This window comes from Ceratotherium simum, chromosome 23, assembly GCF_057802395.1.
Source record: "Ceratotherium simum simum isolate JZ-2026a chromosome 23, ASM5780239v1, whole genome shotgun sequence".
In the NCBI taxonomy this organism is placed as follows: domain Eukaryota; kingdom Metazoa; phylum Chordata; class Mammalia; order Perissodactyla; family Rhinocerotidae; genus Ceratotherium; species Ceratotherium simum.
In genome coordinates, this window is record NC_141922.1 from 31,438,154 (window position 1) to 31,460,388 (window position 22,235).

Consider the following 22,235-nt stretch of genomic DNA (forward strand, 5'->3'; position numbering starts at 1 on the left):
GTAATCTTAGATGTCAGGAACTAAGATCTTATTCTATTCAATTTAAAAATGTATCTTTTATCCTGCTTGGCACACAAAGCATTTTAAACATGGCACACATTTAAAATATATTTTAATAATAATAATAAAGTGAATAAATAAAATATAATTTATGTTCTTGCTTGTTTTATAGGTTAATCTGTGAAACTAAAAGAGAATACTATAAGATTGGAATTTATGACACTTGAGACTGGAGAGCTAAGCTGGAAAAGTGATGAGTACCTTTTTAATAAGTTACACTTCAAACTAAATTCCAGGCCATTTACAGAGAGAACACCATGGCCATGTCATTACTACATTTGACACAGCAAGAGCTGCTGAAATAGAGTTAGTAATTACTATATTCCACCTAATCAAAGAAGAGAGTCTACTATAGCACCAACAGCACATCATTTCATAGTCATCAGGTGACCACAGTACTTCAGGCCAGAATCTAATCGTGCAGATCCTCTTAATAAAATATTGGTCTATATGTTTCTTTTTTATTGATTGGTTGGTCTAAAATAGCATTCATTTTACACATTCTAACTTTTGATTCTTCGATTTATATATCATACATTTTATTCAAATGCATTTCTAAAATAAAATCACTGAATTTACTCTGCAGATTGAGTCACATTATATTTTTCAAAAATGGCCTCAACAATAACTCTCATCCTGCATGCTCACCTGCAATGTGATCTTGTCATGCTTCCATCAAGAATTGGAGTCCAGGGGCCGGCCTCGTGGCTTAGCGGTTAAATGCTCGTGCTCTTCTGCTGGCAGGCCCGGGTTCGGATCCCGGGCGCGCACCGACGCACCGCTTGTCAGGCCATGCTGTGGCGGCGTTCCACATGAAGTGGAGGAAGATCGGCACAGATGTTAGCTCAGGGCCAGTCTTCCTCAGCAAAAAGAGGACGATTGGTGTGGATGTTAGCTCAGGGCTGATCTCCTCACCAAAAAAAAAAAGAAAGAATTGGAGTCCATTTCTCACCCCTCCTTAATCTGAGAGGCCTTGTGACTGCTTTGACCAACAGAATAGGACTGAAGTGTCACTGCGCCAGTTCTAGGCATACTCCTTAACTGGCCTGGCAGCCTCTGCCTTCTTCCTCTTGGAAGCTGGCCATCACGCAAGAAGTGTGATTGTCTCAAGACAACATTGCTCTGAGAAGCCCAAGCCCCAGGGAGAGGCCTTGTAGGATAAGACACCATGTAGAGAGAGACAGGCCAAGGCACCTGACAAGTGATTGAAGAAGTCATCGTGGTAGTAGATCCTCCAGCCCCAGCTACCATCATAGGAGTGAGAGACGAACAACCAGCGAATCCATTCCCAAGTTCCTCACCCCCGAAACCATGAATAAAATAAAATAATTGTTTTAAGCACTGAGTTCTGGGGTTGTTTGTTATGAAGCAACAGACAATTGAAACGCAGACTATTAGGAAACTTCCTGCTCTCTACCTAAACCTGTACTAATATGTGAAAAGGAAAATCTAAGAGATCTAGAAGGCAAGTCAGCGCACTCAAGAAGTTTGCAATCCAGTGAGGATCAAAAAGTATATTACCACAGGAGAATGACCAACAACCAACCAAGAACCACAAAAAATAAATCATTAATGGTAACAGAATCATAACTTCTAGAATCAAAGATAAAATTAGTGCTCTGACTCAAGTACAACAGCCAGGGAATGTTTCTCATAGGTAAATTACATCTATAAATGACAATGGGTTAGAATTGTCAGAAGAGGGGAGGAAGGCCTTTTATGAGGAAAATAATACGAGCAAAAGTAGTACGGAGAAAAACCAAAAGAAAGAAAGTAAGGAGCAAGGGAGGGAATAGCGGGAGGGAGGGAGGAAGGAAGGAAAAAGGGAAGACAAACAAAAAGGGATCAAGACAAGAAAAAGGGAAATTAAGGGGAACAGTAGGAAAATTGGCTTGGCTGGAATAAAGGGCCAACTGGGGCTGGGAAAGTGTATTTTGAGACAAAAACTTGTTGTATTTGAGGTAGAGGAATAAACACAAATACTTGAACAAATATAGATATACAGTGAGCTATAACCTAAGAAGCTAGAAAAACCATACAAAGGCCTTGTTATAAACCCTAAGGCATGGGGCCGGCCCCGTGGCTGGGTGGTTAAGTGAGCGCGCTCCACTGCTGGCGACCCGGGTTCGGATCCCGGGCTCACACCGACGCGCTGCTTCTCCGGCCATGCTGAGGCCGCGTCCCACATACAGCAACTAGAAGGATGTGCAGCTATGACACACAACTATCTACTGGGGCTTTGGGGGGAAAAAATAAATAAATAAAATCTTTAAACCCTAAGGCATCACACCACTAATTTGGATGTGGGTTTGATTTCACAAAGTAAAGACATAAAATAATAAATAAGTAAATAGATAGACGTCACACTCAGTTATACCTAAACAACCGCATTTGTGTATATCACCACTGAGAGTGCCAACTGAGCCAAATGTCACCAGTTAGCAACCAGCCCTGGGAAACCTTGCCCCACTGAACAAAGCTTCTAGACCTGGCTGCACTTGGGAATCTAAGAAGCAGATTAGCGTATTTGGTAGGCTCCCTTGTCCTGCTGATATCCCCAAGTGACTTTTTAGTTGAGCTGATGTTGAAGAATTGGGAAACTTTTGCAGTGTCACTGGACTGATTTGGCTCTAGGATGGACCTTACGGATTATCTAGTTCAACCATCTTCTGCAAGTCAAAAACTGTGGTACTCAGACTCTCCCTGCTTAGTGGAAGGGCTTGAACTCAGACTCCTGCCAGTCGGTACAACCTCTTTCCTCCAAAAAATTCTATCTACCTACCTACCATGAGGATTCTGTCAACATGCTTAGGAGGAAGCACAGGATAGTGAACAGAAAGTTAGAGTGGAGTACGAAGACCTGAGTTATATTCTGCTACTTTCTACGAGATATTGAGCAAGTTCCTTTCTCTAAGTATCAGTGTTCTCTACTAAGAGTGGGTATTCATGTACTCAGTCATAGGTGCAGAATATATAGCAGACACTGCTCTGAGAGCTTATGTAAATGTAACAATAATAAAGAGTGACCTGATCTGACTTCTATGTTAAAGGATTACTCTGGCTGCTGTGTTGAAAATAGACTATAAAGGAGCAAGACCGGCAGCAGGAAGACAAGTTAGGGCTTATTGCAATTACCCCGTGGGAGATGAGTAGTGACGGAGAAAGCAGAGGAAAGAGGTTAAATTCTGGATATATTTTGTCTTTTTTTGTGTGTGTGTGTGAGGAAGATCAGCCCTGAGCTAACATCTATTGCCAATCCTCCTCCTTTACCACCCCAAAGCCCCAGTAGATAGCTGTTTGTCATAGTTGCACATCCTTCTTGTTACTGTAGGTAGGACGCCGCCTCAGCATGGCCGGACAAGCGGTGCGTCGGTGTGCGCCCAGGATCTGAACCCGGGCTGCTAGTAGCGGAGCACGTGCACTTAACTGCTAAGCCACGGGGCCGGCCCCTGGATATATTTTGAATGTAAAGCCAACAAGATTTCCTGATGGATTGAATATAATATGAGGAGAAAAGAGTTAAAGAAACTCCAAAGTTTGGGACCTGAGCAACTGGAAAGACACAATTATCATCAACTGAGATGAGAAAGGCTCTAGGTGGAAGAGGTGTGGGGGCAAGATCTAGAGAGCATTTTTTAGACACTGAAATTTGAATGTCTAAAAGATAGCCAAGTGGAGATGTTGAGTGGGAATTTGGATATACAAATCTAGACTTTTACTTGGCTGAAGACATTAATATGGGAATTGTCAGCATATAGACAGCAGAATCTATTTATTTGCTGCAATTGCATTGTGTAGCACATACAGAGGGAGAGATAAGCCTTATTTAAACAATATTTTCTAGAGAGTACAAATCACCTGACTTTGTTCCATTCTGAATTCAAAAATCTTTCCTTAAAGAGTGAAGAATACTCTTATCAGTTAGTCAACTGCAATAACAGCTGCAGGGATCCTTCAGTTTTAGACTTAATGAAAGATAACAACAAAAAATAATTAATTTTAAATGACTTGGGCCGGCCCCGTGGCTTAGCGGTTAAGTGAGCGCTCCGCTACTGGCGGCCCGGGTTTGGATCCCAGGCGTGCACCGACGCACCGCTTCTCCAGCCATGCTGAGGCCGCATCCCACATACAGCAACTAGAAGGATGTGCAACTATGACAATAAACTATCTACTGGGGCTTTGGGGAAAAAAAAGGAGGAGGATTGGCAATAGATGTTAGCTCAGAGCCGGTCTTCCTCAGCAAAAAGAGGAGGATTAGCACGGATGTTAGCTCAGGGCTGATAGTCCTCACAAAAAAAAAAAAAAATTTTAAATGACTAAAAGTACATTATATACTGAATACTACACACATTTTACCAAAATGTTGACTCAAGCATATACTTTCAAAGTTAATTTCATATTATTTACAGTGGGTTTCTGATGTCAGTTTCTAGTTCCTCCTTAAAAAAACTTTTATGCCTAAGAAGACGGGTTGTAGCGTGTATTTCTCCTTGCGTTTTTCAGTTTCTGAAAATCAGCCTCTTTACCTCCCCAATCTTCTTCCCTACTAATCTGCACTGGGAACTATCTTTATCATATCATGGCCATAGCAATTCAAGTTTTTCTTAGTTTTTGTCTGGGCTTTGGACCCAACTTCACTCTTACATACCAAGTCACAGGATTGTTGAGGAGCTTCCTTCTCCTTAAAGTTTCGCTGCAAAATGCTGACAGCCCGGCTGCTATTCTGCGTTTCTATAATCTTGGCACTCCGTGTCCTGCTGCTCCTCTGCTTTTGATCAATTATTTGATTATTCGGTTTTTTATTTCCTGTCTCCTTTCACAAAGATGTTAAGGTTGATTTCAATCATTCTTACAATCTGAAAGGATGTCATGTAAATATATGCCACAGAGCAGAGATTTCCAGACGGTAGACCATGCACAGTTTTCAGGTGTGCAAACATACTGACCTCCCAGCTCTCAGGGAAGCCAGGTGTGGTTAGGTGACCCAATCCTGGGCTGGCTCCCTCTGGCCACAAGCAACCTCTTCTCTCTTCCTCAGTGTGCCATGCAAATTTAAGCATTTCCTTTCTGTGCCTGACCTGACACAGGTTTAGAAAAATAGAAAGTTGCCAGAAACAACAAGATTCCTAGTGACCAAAGCAAATAAGGAACCAGAATAAGATTTAAAAAATTGTTATCATGAAGGAATCATAATTTTCTCTGAGAAATCTGAGAATAATTTTTACAGTGCTATTCTTTATGTAGCAGATAATGTCTTGAACAACATACCTACAGTAGACACAATGATGAATTTGGTGAAATGCTATTCAATACAATCAGTTTTATGATGACTCCAAACAATATAGCATTAGTACCCTATTGTTGGTGGTGTTGCTTGATTTAAGAGGAAAATGTGGAATATTTTGAAGACTTCATGTGCTTTAGGTAATTTTCCACAAATACGAGTTTTCTTTTTTGAATAACAGTTGGTTATCAGAGTTCAAAGAAGATTCTCCAGAGGAAACATTCAGTGCAAATATCCTGTTACATATTTAACAATCAGCTAGGCAGAAAGTAAGGTTAGTGCTTTCTTATGAAAAAATCTAATCAAGACACATATCTGAATGAAGGGCCACCTCACTTGGATAGCCAAGAGGTTACTTACATGCAGTGCCAACATTTTCCTCTGATAACAGGCCTACTTGCAAGCTACAGATGGATGAATGGCCAATCAAAGCCTCAAACCTCTAGATCTATATGGCATACCATAAGAATTTTGGTTGGAAATTTTAAGGTAGGAATTGCCAATCATCTCTCAGAACAACAGAAAGTCAATTATAATGATTTATTATAAAGATGATGTCTGATTTTGAAAAATATAGTATATGTGTGTACTTTTTGAGATGTTTCCTGTACCCCTGGGGTTAATAAATGACTTGTCTTGCTGTATTGAATTATTGGACATAAACCAATTAAATATTGCTTGACATCTCTCAGGGTGGATGATTTCGATATCAGAGTGCTGATCTTAAACTATCCTTTCTGGCAATAACATATAGCAAGACTAACTAAATATGGGGGTTATTTCCAGGGCATGATAATAAAATCCAATCATCAGTAATTACTCAAAACGACCAGCATGTTGAGTGCTTACAATGTGCCAAACTCTGTTCTAATTGCTTTACATTTATTAACTCATTCAATCCTCAAAACTCTTTGAGGTAAATACACTGGTATCCCCATGTTACACATAAGAAAACTGAGGTATTGTGAGATTATTTCACTTGCTTACAGTCACATAATAGAAAGCAGACGAACTGGGATTCCAACTATGGCAGTCTGGCTCTAGAGCTCACGTTTTCATTATTATTTTATACTTCCTCTCAGAATAGAGAAGAATTATCTTTCTATTCTCATCACCAGAAACACCTATTCATATCATCTAAGCAGTATTATATCATTAACCTACAATTTCAAAGGCAGAAAGAGAAAAAAAAAGTCACTAAAAATTACCATCATTTCTGCCATCTCTGTAGTCTACTCTAGTGTTTTCTGCACACTAATGTGGTTTTGTTTTTTGGTTTTGTTCTTGTTTTGTTTTATAAAGAAGTACAACTTCCTGATTGAGATTCAACCTGTTTAGTCTTTTTCCTAAAAGGGCAAAAACCTGAGCACCGGGGCATTTCTATACAGTTTCATTAAATTTTCTCTGAATAATGAAACTCCAGGTGATTAATGTTTAATTAAATTTCATGCTCAAAATTATGCAATCTATACTTTAAAAAATAAATTCTGTGGGGCCGCCGGTGGCGTAGCGGTTAAGTGTGCTCACTCCGCTTCAGCAGCACGGGGTTCGCAGGTTCGGATCCTGGGCGCGAACCAATGCACTGCTTGTCAAGCCATGCTGTGGCGGCATCCCATATAAAGTAGAGGAAGATGGGCATGGATGTTAGCCCAGGGCCAGTCTTCCTTAGCAAAGAGAGGAAGATTGGCAACGGATGTTAGCTCAGGGCTAATCTTCCTCATACACAAATAAAATGAATTCTGCAAGAAAGCTTTTAGTAAACCTGTGCAATGTTTTGGAAACACTTTGATGGCTTGGGTTTTTGAAGGCCCTTCTCACATTTGGGTAAAAAGCAAAAGACTGTCCTTGAATTAACCACCCTTGTTGCCAAGGAAATCTTGGTGTTTTCTAAAAATCACACTTAGAATAAAACATTTTAAATAGGAAATTATTGCTTAACAAGGAATAGCAACAAAGGTTGATGTGGAATTCTGTCCACTGCCCAGTTGTTTCCATTCTTTCTATCAGAAAAGAGATTAACAGCTGACATGGGAGAGAAATCACTAATAAATGGCACTGAAAAATTATTTCCTGATGTAGCAGAAAAGAGTTTTGTTGACTGCTCAGAGACATTTAGGAGAGGTCCATTTCTCTATACATAAAAACTGTTTCCTGGGGCTGGCCCAGTGGCGTAGTGGTTAAGTTTGCGTGCTTCACTTCGGCAGCCAGGGGTTCACAGGTTCAGATCCTGGGTGCGGACCTATGCACGGCTTGTCAAGCCATGCTGTGGCAGGCATCCCACATATAAAGTAGAGGAAGGTGGGCATGGATATTAGCCCAGGGCCAATCTTCCTCAGCAAAAAGAGGAGGATTGGCAACAGATGTTAGCTCAGGGCTAATCTTCCTCACCAAAAACAAAAACAGTTTTCTAATGTTAATGGAAGAATCATGTTACAATACAAACATGTATTTATGAGAGACTTTATGACAAAGAATTACTGTACTTTATCTTTTTCAGAGACCTTTTTCTGATGTTTGGTTTTCTCTTTTGACTCCTTTTTCCAACTCTGCATGTTTCTGTTAAGTTTTTCTTCTTTAGGAGAGAGGGATGAGCCATGGGAGTGACTCTCATCTGCAAACAACAGATTGGCAAAGATACAGAAAAAAAGAGAAGTATCAGAGAAATTGTCACAGATGTTCACTTGCTATCATAAAAAAGCGAGGCTAGACTTAGTCTCAGAGGAAAAGGAACTGGAGAGCTGAAGATTTCATTAACAGTGTCAATTTTATTTACTAGGACATGGGACAACTAACCAATTTACAAATTAAGAGTTTTATTTCTTTCATATTAATTTAATACAATACCGGCTACGCCCATTTTTGTCTTATTTCAGGCATTTTTCTAGGACCCACGGATAAAATGATCCAATGAAAGTTGGCCTCTGCCATCAAATTGTTCACAATTTAGTGGGCAAGTATGCATGTATATAATGGATTTTCATTTCGCAGTCATAGACTCAGTAATGCAAAACTGGAACCAGTTCAGCAACGGAAAGCTTAATTTTGCGAATTTGAGATATTTCTGGTTTAAAACTTCATATCTTTATTGTTAACAAGTCACTTAATTCTGGAGTCTCACTCTCTGCTTGTCTTTCCCTTCTTCTTGGGTGGCGTCTGGTTTTGCAGGAGGCTCAGAACACTGTGCTACCCCAGAAGTTGTGGGGTGGAGGGAGTGGGTGCATATCCAGTCCATAGTAATCACCTGACCTCCCTGCTGAGGTTTAATATGTCCTGCCTGGTCGCAGCCACTGGCCACTGAACCCACGTTTTCGAAAGCTGTTGATACTCATGGTCCTGCATGAATCCAGTATTCGGGCCACACAGTCTGTGTTCTACAAGTCCTCCTCTGGGCCATCTGCCGCTCTTCCCTGTCAAGACGATGGGAAAATGTTGAATGTTCTCAAAGACCACTAGAGTTCAGGGGCTGGTCTCAGGTCTTCTCTCTGTCATTCCCTGCCTTTGGCTTTGCTATTCCAACCTCTGCCCTATCCTGGATGTGGAATCTCTAAAAGATGGACAGCATTTCCTGTGGTCATCCTACAGAATGAGACACAAATATCTGCTCTTGGGTCCCCAAAACCTATCTATAGTTTCTGTCTCAGACCACATTTGGATGGAGGGAAACATGTGAGGATTCCCTCACCTTCTTCCAAACCTTCTTTTTGTGTCTCCCTTTCTTATAAAGTTTCTCTCCCTCACCTCTCTGCCTGGTGGGAAAATTTTTTTTACATCAACAGGCAGTCACCCACACTTTGGTAAATCATAAAAGCCTGAAATCTCTAGACTTTTGAAATTCAAAGCAGGGCAATGACTCGTTTCTTTTTCACTTCTGCAGTAACATCCAATCCTGAGGACAATGCATGTAGAAAGTCCTCACTGATGGGGCCATTAGAATAAAAAATATATGGTACAGAATCTAACTAGTACTCTATCATACGTATACAACTAGTCTGTTTCTCTGCTAGGTAACCAACTATATTTGATACAGGATTTATCTTCTTTCAGCTAACATATGTGCTATCAGTCACGTAAAGATCAAAGGGTTTATTTATAAATGTAACGGGAAGTTAAAAAGAGACTCCTCCTCTCTCGGTTTTGGTTAGGCTACCTACTCACATTTCAAAGTAAGCTGCTACACTATACAATTAGAACTCGTAAAGATAGTGGTGGAGAACCACTTTGTGACCTTCCTATTAACTTCTACCCTAAAAAATAAGTTGGGGAGTCTGAGACAAGTTAGTAGAAAATTGGAGTCTTTCTTTGGAGAGAATTGTTGATGTGCTGTGAGATCCACCAGGTGTAAGACTAACCCAGAAAGACTCAAGAATACTTGCCTAGTTTAGGGGATATGGTAGACTGTGGTATGACTCATACTTGAGCGATTTAATGGGCAAGAAGTAGAAGAGCAGAGGGCTATGCTTTGGGATAGTAAGTATATTTTTCTGTGGACTATATGTGCATGTGAAGAGGGAGAGACAGAGAAAGAGGATTAGAGACAGAGAGGGGGAGAGAGAGACAGAGAGAACACCTTGGCCTGGTATAATCCTAAACGAATTTTGCCTAAAAGAGCCACCTGGATGGGTGTTAGAAGCCTAATACAGAGTTGATGTGAAGGTGGTGCATCACCTGTGTCACAGAACTACAGGTGAGAGCCGCAGTGAGGAGTTGTGTCTGAAAACCCAGCAAGTGAGAAAGAGTCAGTCTAGCTTTAAACATCTGCCAAGACTAGGGCCAATGTCAACTCACAATAGTGCCAGTGAAGTAATACTTTTCCTGACCCTTAGCTCTTCTCCGCATTTCTAACTCTACCCTTCAGTCCTGAGGAAGCCAAAAGTGCCTAGTAAGTGGAGGAGAAAAAAAGAAGTGCTGTTAGGCAAAATAGAGAAAATGACAACTCTGCCTCCTTGCCCCTATTGGACCCTGGTCTGGAGGAGTCCCAGGGGAAAAGCTTCAATTTTAAAATAAGGCTGGAGTTTTGATTATTATATAGGGATGTACATAATAATTGCTGAACTAAAAGGTTTGGCATAACACAATGACTGCAGGACTTTTTTTTTTTTTGTAATCTGAGCGTGACCAGATGAGTAACAAGGCCTGCCCAAGATTTGATCAAAATGCAAGGAAAGAATTAGCCACTTTATGTGTATTTGTTTGAGCAGAAAGAGAAAACTTTTCCACCGTACCCCATAATCATTTGCCTTAAATATTGAGATATATAACACAAAAACCCCCATCCTTCAACAAACACACACAAAAAGAAATGGAAAGGGGAGAAAATTTTTTCCAAAGTATTTTTTCTATTTTCAGGATTAAAACATTTTCCCCTTAAATTCCCCTTAAAATTACTCCCAAAATTTTAGGAGTAAAAAAACATTAATAAAAACAAAAAATTCTCATATTTTTAAAAACATAAAAGGGTTTTGGCTCCTGATAAGATGAAGGAAACACAGTCCATCCTGTTTCTCCCACCAAATGCAGCTATAAAACACAGACAAGACACTTGGAGCAGACATTTGAGGACTTGGAAAAGTAAAGAGTAGCAGGTAGTTTGGGGGAAAATACCATAATTCAAAGTATCACCAAACTAGTGGTGAGTTCACAAGGTCATTTTCCTCTGTTATCACTTGGCCTGGACACAAGGCAGCCTGAAACCTGGAAGTGGCATCAGTGTGGAAAGAGAAAACTAGAAGAGAAGCCCTCTAGTTCTGTCTCAAGGAGCAGGAAAGGAGTTCCCCAACACTCAGAGAGAATAGCGAAAATTCCCCCATAAGACTGAAAAACAAGTCAAAGATGTCTACTCCTACCACACCAATTCAACATCACACTGGAAGTCCTAGCTAGTTCAATAAGGTAAGACTAAGTAGAAAGCATACAAATTGGAAAGCCAGAAATAAAACCATCCCTACTTCCTGACATGTTTCTCTATATAGAAAATACCAAGAAATCTACAAAAAAAATTAAAAACCTCCTTGAACTCGTGAGTTTAGCGAGTTCACAGCATAAAACGTCAACACTCAAAAATCAAGAGTATTTCTGGGGCCAGCCTCGTGGCGTAGTGGTTAAGTGCGTGTGCTCCCCTGCTGGCACCCGAGTTCAGATCCTGGGCGCGCACCGATGCACCACTTGTCAGGTCATGCTGTGGCGGCATCCCATATGAAGTGGAAGAAGATGGGCACAGATGTTAGCCCAGGGCCGGTCTTCCTCAGCAAAAAAAGAGGAGGATTGGCATGGATGTTAGCTTAGGGCTGATCTTCCTCACACAAACAAAAACAAAAACAAAAAAACAATAGTATTTCTAGATATAAGCAATAACTAGAATCCAAAATTAAACCACAAGACTATAATAGCTCCAAAAAATGAAATACTTATGTACAAATCTAATAAAATATACAGGATCTGTTTTCTAAAAATTAGACACTGAAGAAAAAAATTAAAAAATAAAGACCTAATAAATGGAGAAACATTAAATGTTCATGGACTGGAAAACTTAAGAATAATAAAAAGGGGCCGGCCCAGTGGCATAGTAGTTAAGTTCGTGCATTCTGCTTTGGCGGCCCGGGGTTCGCCAGTTTGGATCCTGGGAATGGACCTACTCACCACTCATAAAGCCATGCTGAGGCGGCATCCCACATAGAAGAACTAGAAGGACCTACAACTAGGATATACAATTATGTACTGGGGCTTTGCAGAGAAAAGAGAAAAAGAGGAAGATTGGCAACAGATGTTAGCTCAGGGCCAATCTTCCTCAAAAAATGCTGCAGTGCTGGCAAACTGTGACACTACCCGCTGAGTCATTAAAAAAAAAAAAGAAAAGAAAAAAACAATAATAAAGATGTTAATTCTTCCCAAATGGATCTATTGATTTAATGCAATTCTAATCAAATCCCAGAAAGGATTATTTTGGCGATATAAACAAATTTACTTTAAAATTTATACTGAAGGGAATTCAAGATGGCGGCGTAAGCAGACTCTGAACTCACCTCCTCCCGTGGACACAGCCAATTTACAACTACTCGTGGAAAATTACCCCTGAGACAGAACTGAAAACTGAATAAGAGGAACTCCTGCAACAAAGGACAACCCTAATTGAGGTGGAAGAGGCAGAGACTCCCTTCTGGAGAGAAAAAAACGCCGCCTTCACAAGCCGCAGCGCCTCATGGCCGCCGGGAGCCGCCCACAGGTCCGCAGCCTCCCTGGAGGAGGGGTCCCTGAGCTGGGGAGCGGCCCCGCTGGGGGCATTTTGTGGACCCAGCACAATCGAGACCAGCAGCATAATATGTGACTTTGCCTGCTACTAAAGCATTGGGGAGCACCCCCAGAAGAGCTGGTTCACAAAGAAACTAAAACCGGCTCTTAAAGGGCCCACGCGCAAACTCACCCGTTTCAGAAAGCATGCTAAAATCACCAGAAAGAAAGGTGCACAGTGCTGTGGTGAAAAGAGACTCACCTAATAGGCCCTGAGTGCATCTTGGTGAGGGGTGAGACCTCTTCAGGGACTGGGACATCGGCGGCAGCCATTGTTGTGGCCTGGTGTGGTCATGTTGACACAGACACCATTGGAGTTCTCCCTGAAGCCTGCTAGCCCAGGGTCTGCCCCACCCACTAGAGCACCGATTTAATCCAGCTCAGCCAGGGCAGGCAGCCCACCCTAGAGACTGGCCCCACCCAACAACAAGCCCTCAGGCAACTTGTGGGCCTGCATAGATTGGTGACTGGATTCTCTGCAGCCTGGCAACTGAGCCGACTTGAGCGGGGCAGGGTGTGCACAAGGAGTGGGTGGAGAGCGTGGGGCAGTGGTGGAGCGTGTGGGGCTCCCGCCGTGGAGAGACTGGGTCCGCTTAGGGAGGTCGGGGCACGCACACAGGGCAGGACTGTGTTAACTGTATGTGTGGACCTGTGGGCAGCAGGGCTTGTCAGCTGCAGAAGATTTGTGCTTCTCAAAAACCCACATAGGGGTTTTGCCCCACCTTCCAAAGCCTGAAAGAACTGGGTGCTCCTGTGCCTGAGGCCAGCCCCACCCAGCTGCAATCCTCAGAGAACCGACAAGAGACCAAATAGGCTAGAGGCTTACAGCAATTGTAAGGCCCTGAGCCTAACAACCTGCCACGCTGGGGGCCTACTCACTTAAAAGAAATACTGCAACACAAATGTGGTATTAGAAATTGCAGCCAACTGTGCTGGGGCTCCCCACACCTCATAAAGAGACTGAAGGGCCCACAACAACTATAAGCAGCTGAGCATTACAACAGCTGGCCAGGAGCATAACTCAGCCTCCCTGGGTGCCTACAGGGAGAGCAAACAGGCCACAACAGAAGGACACACGTAGCCCACATAGGGGTCATCCCTGGAACATTGAGAACTGAGGGAAGCACACTGGAAGCCTCCTAAGGCTTCACTTACATAAGGTCACCTAGCCAAGAGCAGGAGATGTAGCTGACCTACCTAATACATAGACACAAGCACAGGGAAAGAGGCAAAATGAGGAGGCAAAGGAATACATTCCAAGTAAGAGAACAGGACAAAACCCCAGAAAAGGAACTAAGTGAAACAGAAATGAGCAACCTACCTGACAGAGAGTTCAAACTAGGAGTGTTAAGGATGCTCACTGATCTGGGGAGAAGAATAGACGAACTCAGTGAGAATGTCAACAAAGAAATGGAAGATATAAAAAAGAACCAATCGGAAATGAAGAATACAATACTGGAAATGAAAAATTCATTAGAGGGACTCAAAAGCAGAGTAGAGGATACAGAAGAACGGATCTGTGAGCTGGAAGAAAGACTAGAAGAAATTACCCAAGCTGAACAGGTAAAAGAGAAAAGAATTAAAAAGAGTGAGGACAGTCTAAGGGACCTCTGGGACAACATCAAGGGCACTAACATCCGTGTTATAGGTGTCCCGGGAGGAGAAGAGCGAGACAAGGGGGCAGAGAATCTATTTCAAGAAATAATAGAAGAAAACTTCCCTAACCTAAGGAAGGAAACAGACATCTAGGTACAGGAATCACAGAGAGCCCCAAACAAGAGAAACCCAAAGAGGCCCACACCAAGACACATCATAATCAAAATGTCCAGAACTAAAGATAAAGAGAAAATCCTAAAAGCTGCAAGAGAAAGTCAAGTTACATACAAAGGAAACCCCATAAGGCTATCAGCTGACTTCTCAGCAGAAACCTTATAGGATAGAAGAAAGTGGCACGATATATTTAAAGTGCTAAAAGGAAAAAACTTCCAGCCAAGAATACTCTACACAGCAAGGTTATCATTCAAAATGGAAGGAGAGATCAAAAATTTCCCAGATAAGCAAAAATTAAAGGCGTTTGTCACCAAGAAAGCAGTGCTACAAGAAATGTTAAAGGGACTGATTTAAGGGGAAAAGAGAAGACCACAAATAGGAAAAATTATCTATTCCCATGATAAGAACGTAATGGATACAAATGCACAAAAAAGAGGTTAGATATGATATCAAAAACATAAAAGGAGGGAGGAGGGGAGTTAAAGAGTACAGATTTCAGACAGAGGTCAAACTAAAGTGACCATCAATTCTGTATAGAAGAAGAAAGGAACAGAGAAGGACTACTAAAACACTGAGGAAAAAAAAAAGTTAAAAAATGGCAGTAAGTACAGACTTATCAATAGCTACTTTAAACGTCAATGGACTAAATGCTCCAATTAAAAGGCATAGGGTGGCTGATTGGATAAAAAAACAAGACCCATATATATGCTGCACACAAGAGAAACACTTCAGACCTAAAGACACTCACAAACTGAAAGTGAAGGGATGGAAAAAGATACTCCAGGCAAATGGCAAGGAAAAGAAAGCTGGGGTAGCAGTACTCATATCAGACAAAATAGACTTTAAAGCAAAAACTGTAAAAAGAGACAAAGAAGGGCATTACATAATGATCAAGGGAACAATCCAACAAGAGGATATAACACTTGTAAATATCTACGCACCCAATGTAGGTGCACCTAAATATATAAAGCAATTATCAACAGACATAAAAACAGAAATAGACAGTAACACAATAATAGTAGGGGACTTGAACACTCCACTTACACCAATGGATAGATCATCCAAACAGAAGATCAATAAGGAAACATTGGCCTTAAACGACACACTAGAACAGATGGACCTAGTAGATATATACAGAGCATTCCATCCAAAAACCGAAGAATACACGTTCTTTTCAAATGCACATGGAACATTCTCCAGGATTGATCACATATTAGGCCACAAAACAAGTCTCCATAAATTTAAGAAGATTGAAATAATACCAAGCATCTTTTCTGACCACAACGGTATGAAACTAGAAATCAACTATAGGAAGAAAATCAGAAAAGCCACAAATACATGGACATTAAACAAAATGCTACTGAACAACGACTGGGTCAACGAAGAAATCAAAGAAGAAATCAAAAAATACCTGGAGACAAATGAAAATGAAAATACGACATGCCAGAATTTATGGGATACAGCAAAAGCGGTTCTAAGAGGGAAGTTTATAGCAATACAGGCCTATCTCAACAAACAAGAAAAATCTCAAATAAACAATCTAACAATGCACCTAAAGGAACTGGAAAAAGAAGAACAAACCAAGCCCAAAATCAGTAGAAGAAGGGAAATAATAAAAATCAGAGCAGAAATAAATGAAATAGAGACCAAAAAACAATATAAAAAATTAATAAAACCAAGAGCTGCTTCTTTGAAAAGATAAACAAAATTGACAAACCTTTAGCTAGACTCACCAAGAAAAAAAAGAGAGAAGGCACAAATAAGTAAAATCAGAAACGAAAGAGGAGAGGTTACAAAAGACACCTCAGAAATACAAAAGATTATAAGAGAATACTATGAAAAGCTATATGCCAACCAATTCGACAATCTGGAAGAAATGGATAAATTCTTAGAATCATACACCCTTCCAAAACTGGATCAAGAAGAAGTAGAGAAATTGAGTAGACCAATCACCAGTAAGGAGATCGAAACAGTAATCACAAACCTCCCCAAAAATAAAAGTCCAGGATGAGATGGCTTCCCTGGTGAATTCTACCAAACATTCAAAGAAGACTTAATACCTATCCTTCTCAAACTCTTCCAAAAAATTGAGGAGGGCGGAAGCTCCCTAACTCATTCTATGAAGCTGACATTACCTTGATACCAAAACCAGACAAGGACAACACAAAAAAGGAAAACTACAGGCCAATATCACTGATGAACATCGATGCAAAAATCCTCAACAAGATACTAGCAAATCGCATACAACAATACGTTAAAAAGATTATACACCATGATCAAGTGGGATTTATTCCAGGTATGCAGGGATGGTTTAACATTCGCAAATCAATCAACGTAATACACCACGTTAATAAAATGAAGAATAAAAATCACATGATCATCTCAGTAGATGCAGAGAAAGCATTTCACAAGATACAGCATCCATTTATGATAAAAACTCTGAAGAAAATGGGTATAGAAGGAAAGTACCTCAACATGATAAAGACCATATATGACAAACCCACAGCTAATATCATCCTCAATGGTGAAAAACTGAAAGCTATCCCTCTAAGAACAGGAACCAGACAAGGATGCCCACTGTCCCCATAGTACTGGAAGTCCTAGCCAGAGCAATCAGGCAAGAGAAAGAAATAAAAGGGATCCAAATTGGAAAGGAAGAAGTGAAACTGTCACTATTTGCAGATGACATGATTTTATATATAGAAAACCCTAAAGAATCCACCAGAAAACTTTTAGAAGTAATAAATGAATATGGTAAAGTTGCAGGATACAAAATCAACATACAAAAATCAGTTGCATTTCTATACACTAACAACGAAGTAGCAGAAAGAGAAATTAAGAATACCATCCCATTTACAATTGCAACAAAAAGAATAAAATACCTAGGAATAAACTTAACCAAAGAGGTGAAAGATCTGTACACGGAAAACTATAAAACGTTTCTGAAAGAAATTGAAGAAGACACAAAGAAATGGAAAGATATTCCGTGCTCTTGGATTGGAAGAATTAACATAGTTAAGATGTCCATACTTCCTAAAGCCATCTATAGATTCAATGCAATCCCTATCAAAGTTCCAACAACATTTTTCACAGAAATAGAACAAAGAATCCTAAAATTTATATGGAACAACAAAAGACCCCGAATAGCTAAAGGAATCCTGAGAAAAAAGAACAAAGCTGGAGGTATCACTCTCCCTGATTTCAAAATATACTACAAAGCTATAGTAACCAAAACAGCATGGTACTGGCACAAAAACAGACACACAGATTAATGGAATAGAATTCAAAGCCCAGAAATAAACCCACACATCTATGGACAGCTAATCTTTGACAAAGGAGCCAAGAACATACAACGGGGAAAAGAAAGTCTCTTCAACAAATGGTGTTGGGAAAACTGGATAGCCACATGCAAAAAAGTGAAAGTAGACCCTTACTTTACACCATACACAAAAATTAACTCCAAATGGATTAAAGACTTGAATGTAAGACCTGAAACTATGAAACTTTAGAAGAAAACATAGGCAGTACGCTCTTCGACGTCGGTCTTAGCAACATTTTTTCAAGCACCATGTCTGACCTGGCAAGAGAAACAATAGAAAAAATAAACAAATGGGACTACATCAAACTAAAAAGCTTCTGCACAGCAAAGGAAACCATCAACAAAACGAAAAGAGAACCTAACAATTGGGAGAAGATATTTGCAAACCATATATCTGATAAGGGCTTAATCTCCAAAATATATAAAGAACTCATGTGTCTCAACAACAGAAAAACTACCAACCCAATTAAAAAATGGGCAAAAGACCTGAACAGACATTTCTCCAAAGAAGATATACAGATGGCCAACAGACACATGAAAAGATGTTCAAAATCACTAACTATCAGGGAAATGCAAATCAAAACTATAATGAGATATCACCTCACGCCCGTCAGAATGGCTATAATTAACAAGACAGGAAACAACATGTGTTGGAGAGGATGTGGAGAGAAGGGAACTCTCATACACTGCTGGTGGGAGTGCAAACTGGTGCAGCCACTATGGAAAAAAGTATGGAGATTCCTCAAAAAATCAAGGATATAATTACCATATGATCCAGCTATTCCACTGTTGGGTATTTATCCAAAGAACTTGAAAACACCAATACGTAAAGATACATGCACCCCTGTGTTCATTGCAGTGTTATTCACAATAGCCAAGACTTGGAAGCAACCTAAGTGCCCATCAAGGGACGAATGGATAAAGAAGCTGTGGTATATATACACAATGGAATATTACTCAGCCATAAGAAACGATGAAATCCAGCCATTTGTGACAACATGGATGGACATTGAGGGTATTACGCAAAGTGAAATAAGTCAGAGGGAGAAGGTCAAATACCGTATGATTTCCTTCATTAAGTAGTAGATAATAACAACAATAAACAAACACATAGAGACAGAGATTGGATTGGTGGTTACCAGAGGGGAAGGGGGGAGGGAGGAGGGTGAAAGGGATAATTCGGTACGTGTGTGGTGATGGGTTGTAATTAGTATTTGAGTGGTGAACATGATGTAATCTATGCAGAAATAGAAGTATAATGATGTACACCTGAAATTTATACAATGTCATAAACCAATGTTACTGCAATAAACAAAAAATTTAAAAAAAATAAATAAATAAAATAAAATTTATACTGAAAAGCATAGGAACTTAAACAGCTAAAACAATTTTGAGAAATAGGAGTAAAATTGAAGTTACCTCACAACCCAATCTTAAGATTTCTATAAAGCTATAGTAATCAAGACAGTGTGGTATTGGCAAAAGGATAGATACACAGATCAATGTACAGAACAGAGTCCAGAAACAGACCTTCACAAATACAACCAATTGATATTTGCAAAGATAGTCATTTCAAGAAACACTATTGGAAAATTTGAATGTCCATATGCAAATATAAAAATGAATTGCCTAAACTTCACTCCTTATACAAAAATTATCTCTAAATGGATCATAGATCTAAATGTAAAACATAAAACTATAAATGTCCTCGAAGAAAACATACAAGAAATTCTTTTTGATCTTGGGTTAAGCAAAGAATTCTTAGACATGACACCAAAAGCACAATCCATAAAAGAAAAACTAATAAATTGGACTTTATCAATATTAAAAAATTTTGCTCTGCAAAAGACACTCTTAAGAAAATGAAAAGATAAGTTACAGAGTGAAAGAAAATATTTGTAAATCACATTGTCAACAAATGACTTGTATCCAGAATATAAAAAGAACTCTCAAGTACTGAAAAGTACTGAAAAAACAAATAGCTCAATTTAAAAAATGAGCAAAATATTTGAACAAAAACTTCACCAAAGAGAATACAAGGAAGGCAAATAAGCATATAAAAAGATGCTCAACATCATTAGCCATTAAGGAAATGCAAATTAAAACCAAAATGAGATACCACTACATACCCACTAGAATGGCTAAAATTAGAAATATGGATAATACAAAGTGCAGACAAGGATACAGAGCAAAAGGAACTCTCACACATTGCTGATGGGAATGTAAAATGGTACAGCCACTATGAAAAACAGTTTGGCAGTGTCATATAAAGTTAAATAAACACTTACTACATGACCCAGCAATCCCATACCTTGCTATTTATCTCAGAGAAATGAAATTTATATTTACACAAAAGCCTATATATTAGGGTTTATAGGAGCTCTATTAATAATTGCTAAAAACTGGAAATAAATCAAATGTCCTTCAATGGATAAACACCCTGTGGCACATCCAAACAATGGAATCTACTCAGCAATAAAAAGGAATGAACTATCAATATATACAACTCAATGAATCTCAAAGGCATTATACCAAGTGAAAGGAGACAATCTGAAAAGGTTGCATATTATATAGTTCCATTTATAGGATATTCTTAAAAGATAAAACTATAACTATAGAGAACAGATCAGTGGTTTCCAGGGGTTAGGCATAGAATGAAAGTGTGACTAGGGAGGGATATAGTACAAGAGAGTTTAGGGGGCAGTGGAACTATTCTGTATCCTCACTGTGGTGGCGGGCATATGAATCGATGCCTATGTTAAAATTCACATAATTGGACACCAAAAGGGGTCAATTTTACTCTTTATTCAAAAATTAAAATAAAATAAAGGAAAGGAGAAAGTAGTTGGGAAATTTCCTACTCACTCCCTTTACTTTCTGGTAACAGACAATTGTTTGCCAACAACTGCTAGCCAGGCTAGATTGTCCTACCAGACATGCATTAAATTGTCTAGCTGAGATGTAACTCTTAATCACACAGGTCCATTATTGAAGGTGTTCTCCAAGAATTACAAAAGAACTTCCAAAAAATTTGCCAGAATGAGAACTGCAAAAAAAAAAAAAAAAAAAAAAAGAAAGACTGAGGGAAGCCAGGTTCTGTTATTCCTGGCAAGCTTAATTGCCAAACCAAACCCCGTCAATTACAAGATAACATTTACGTGGGATTGGGACAATTTCCCTTCCTACCAAGGGAATGGGGCACTTACCTATTGCTGATTTAAATACGTCAAACTGAACATTTTTTCTATTGAGAAATAAAGACCTCAATTTGTTGCTCAATTCTGATTTCAAAGTTAACTTTACCATTATAAAGACTAAAACTGGGCCTCTTTTAGATATATCATGATCACATAAAGGGCAGATTTGGGGAAAAAAATGTATAGGAAACCTATTTTTCGGTCATGCATATGGGTTGGTAAAAATATATAATTTATTTGCTGGAATAACACATAAAGTCTCAATAAAAATATAAATGTATATGTTAATTTGTTCTTAAAATGAAAACACTCAATAAGCCTAGGAAAAATATTATTAAAATAAAAATAATGAAATGAACAAGACTATTTCTTAAAAGACATGTAGAAAATACCCACCCTCATAAAAGCAGGGTCTTTAGAAGTGGTTTGGCTTTAAGAAAAAATGTCAATGAGTCAGTCAAAAAGTGGAGGGCCTCATCCAGCCTATGTGGTTCTTTCTCATTACAAATGTATTATAATCTCATTTCAGTAACTATTCATAGTCTAATTTGTACCCACTAAAGCAATTAAAACATTCCAGCTTTGAATCTCCTTTTCTGCTTTGCTGATACAGATACAACAAAGGTGAATACACATTCTGATCACTGAACAATCATGCATAACAGAATACTCAGAAGCCTCCAATTATTTTACAACTAAGGTGTTTCAGGATGATGATGTCTGAGGACGTTAGCATTTATACTGAGCAGGTATTTGGATATCTATTCAAGATTTAGCAGTCTCGAAAAACACTCATACGTTTTTAAAAGTGCCGCCTAGGTGGTTTGAAGGAATGAATCAAAGTAAGTATTCATGTATGTGTGTGTCTGACGTGTGTGCTTATTTATCTATAGATGGAAATCTTTCTTCCTAATGGCAAGAGGAGAGATGGGCAAAGGAGGGGATAGCTGTTCTCCTTGGCAGGAAGCTCCAGACCCTGCATGGCCATTTACAGCATTTAGGGAAGGGGAAGCAATTAATCCCAAACCTTTGCAGCTGAGCTCTTCTAACCTGCCAGCACCTATACTCGTGGCAAAAGTTCTTCCCACAAACACACCTACTCCCTCTTGATCTCTGATCTGTCCACAGTGTTTTAGATAAGCATGTTATTGATTAGATTAAAGATATATGTAACAACAATATATCTGGCAAAAATACTTAATAAAGTTAGTTAATGAAGTACAAAATTAACAGCAACTAGCATAAAGATGCCAGTAAATTTCCTTTCTCTCTCCCACTGCCTCATGTTCCAAGTTTTGTAATGTTGAAGTCTGGGATAGGG

General features: G+C 39.5%; 1 long non-coding RNA gene across 2 annotated transcripts in view; it reads right to left on the bottom strand.

Moving 5' to 3' along the window:
* LOC147913997 (uncharacterized) overlaps nucleotides 1–2,090 on the bottom strand; it is a 174,604-nt gene extending 172,514 nt beyond the window's left edge. For both annotated transcript variants that reach the window (XR_015555970.1, XR_015555969.1), the window contains exon 1: nucleotides 709–2,090. This is a non-coding gene — a long non-coding RNA (uncharacterized LOC147913997). The remainder of the gene's footprint in view (nucleotides 1–708) is intronic.
* Between the last annotated feature and the right edge of the window lie 20,145 nt (nucleotides 2,091–22,235).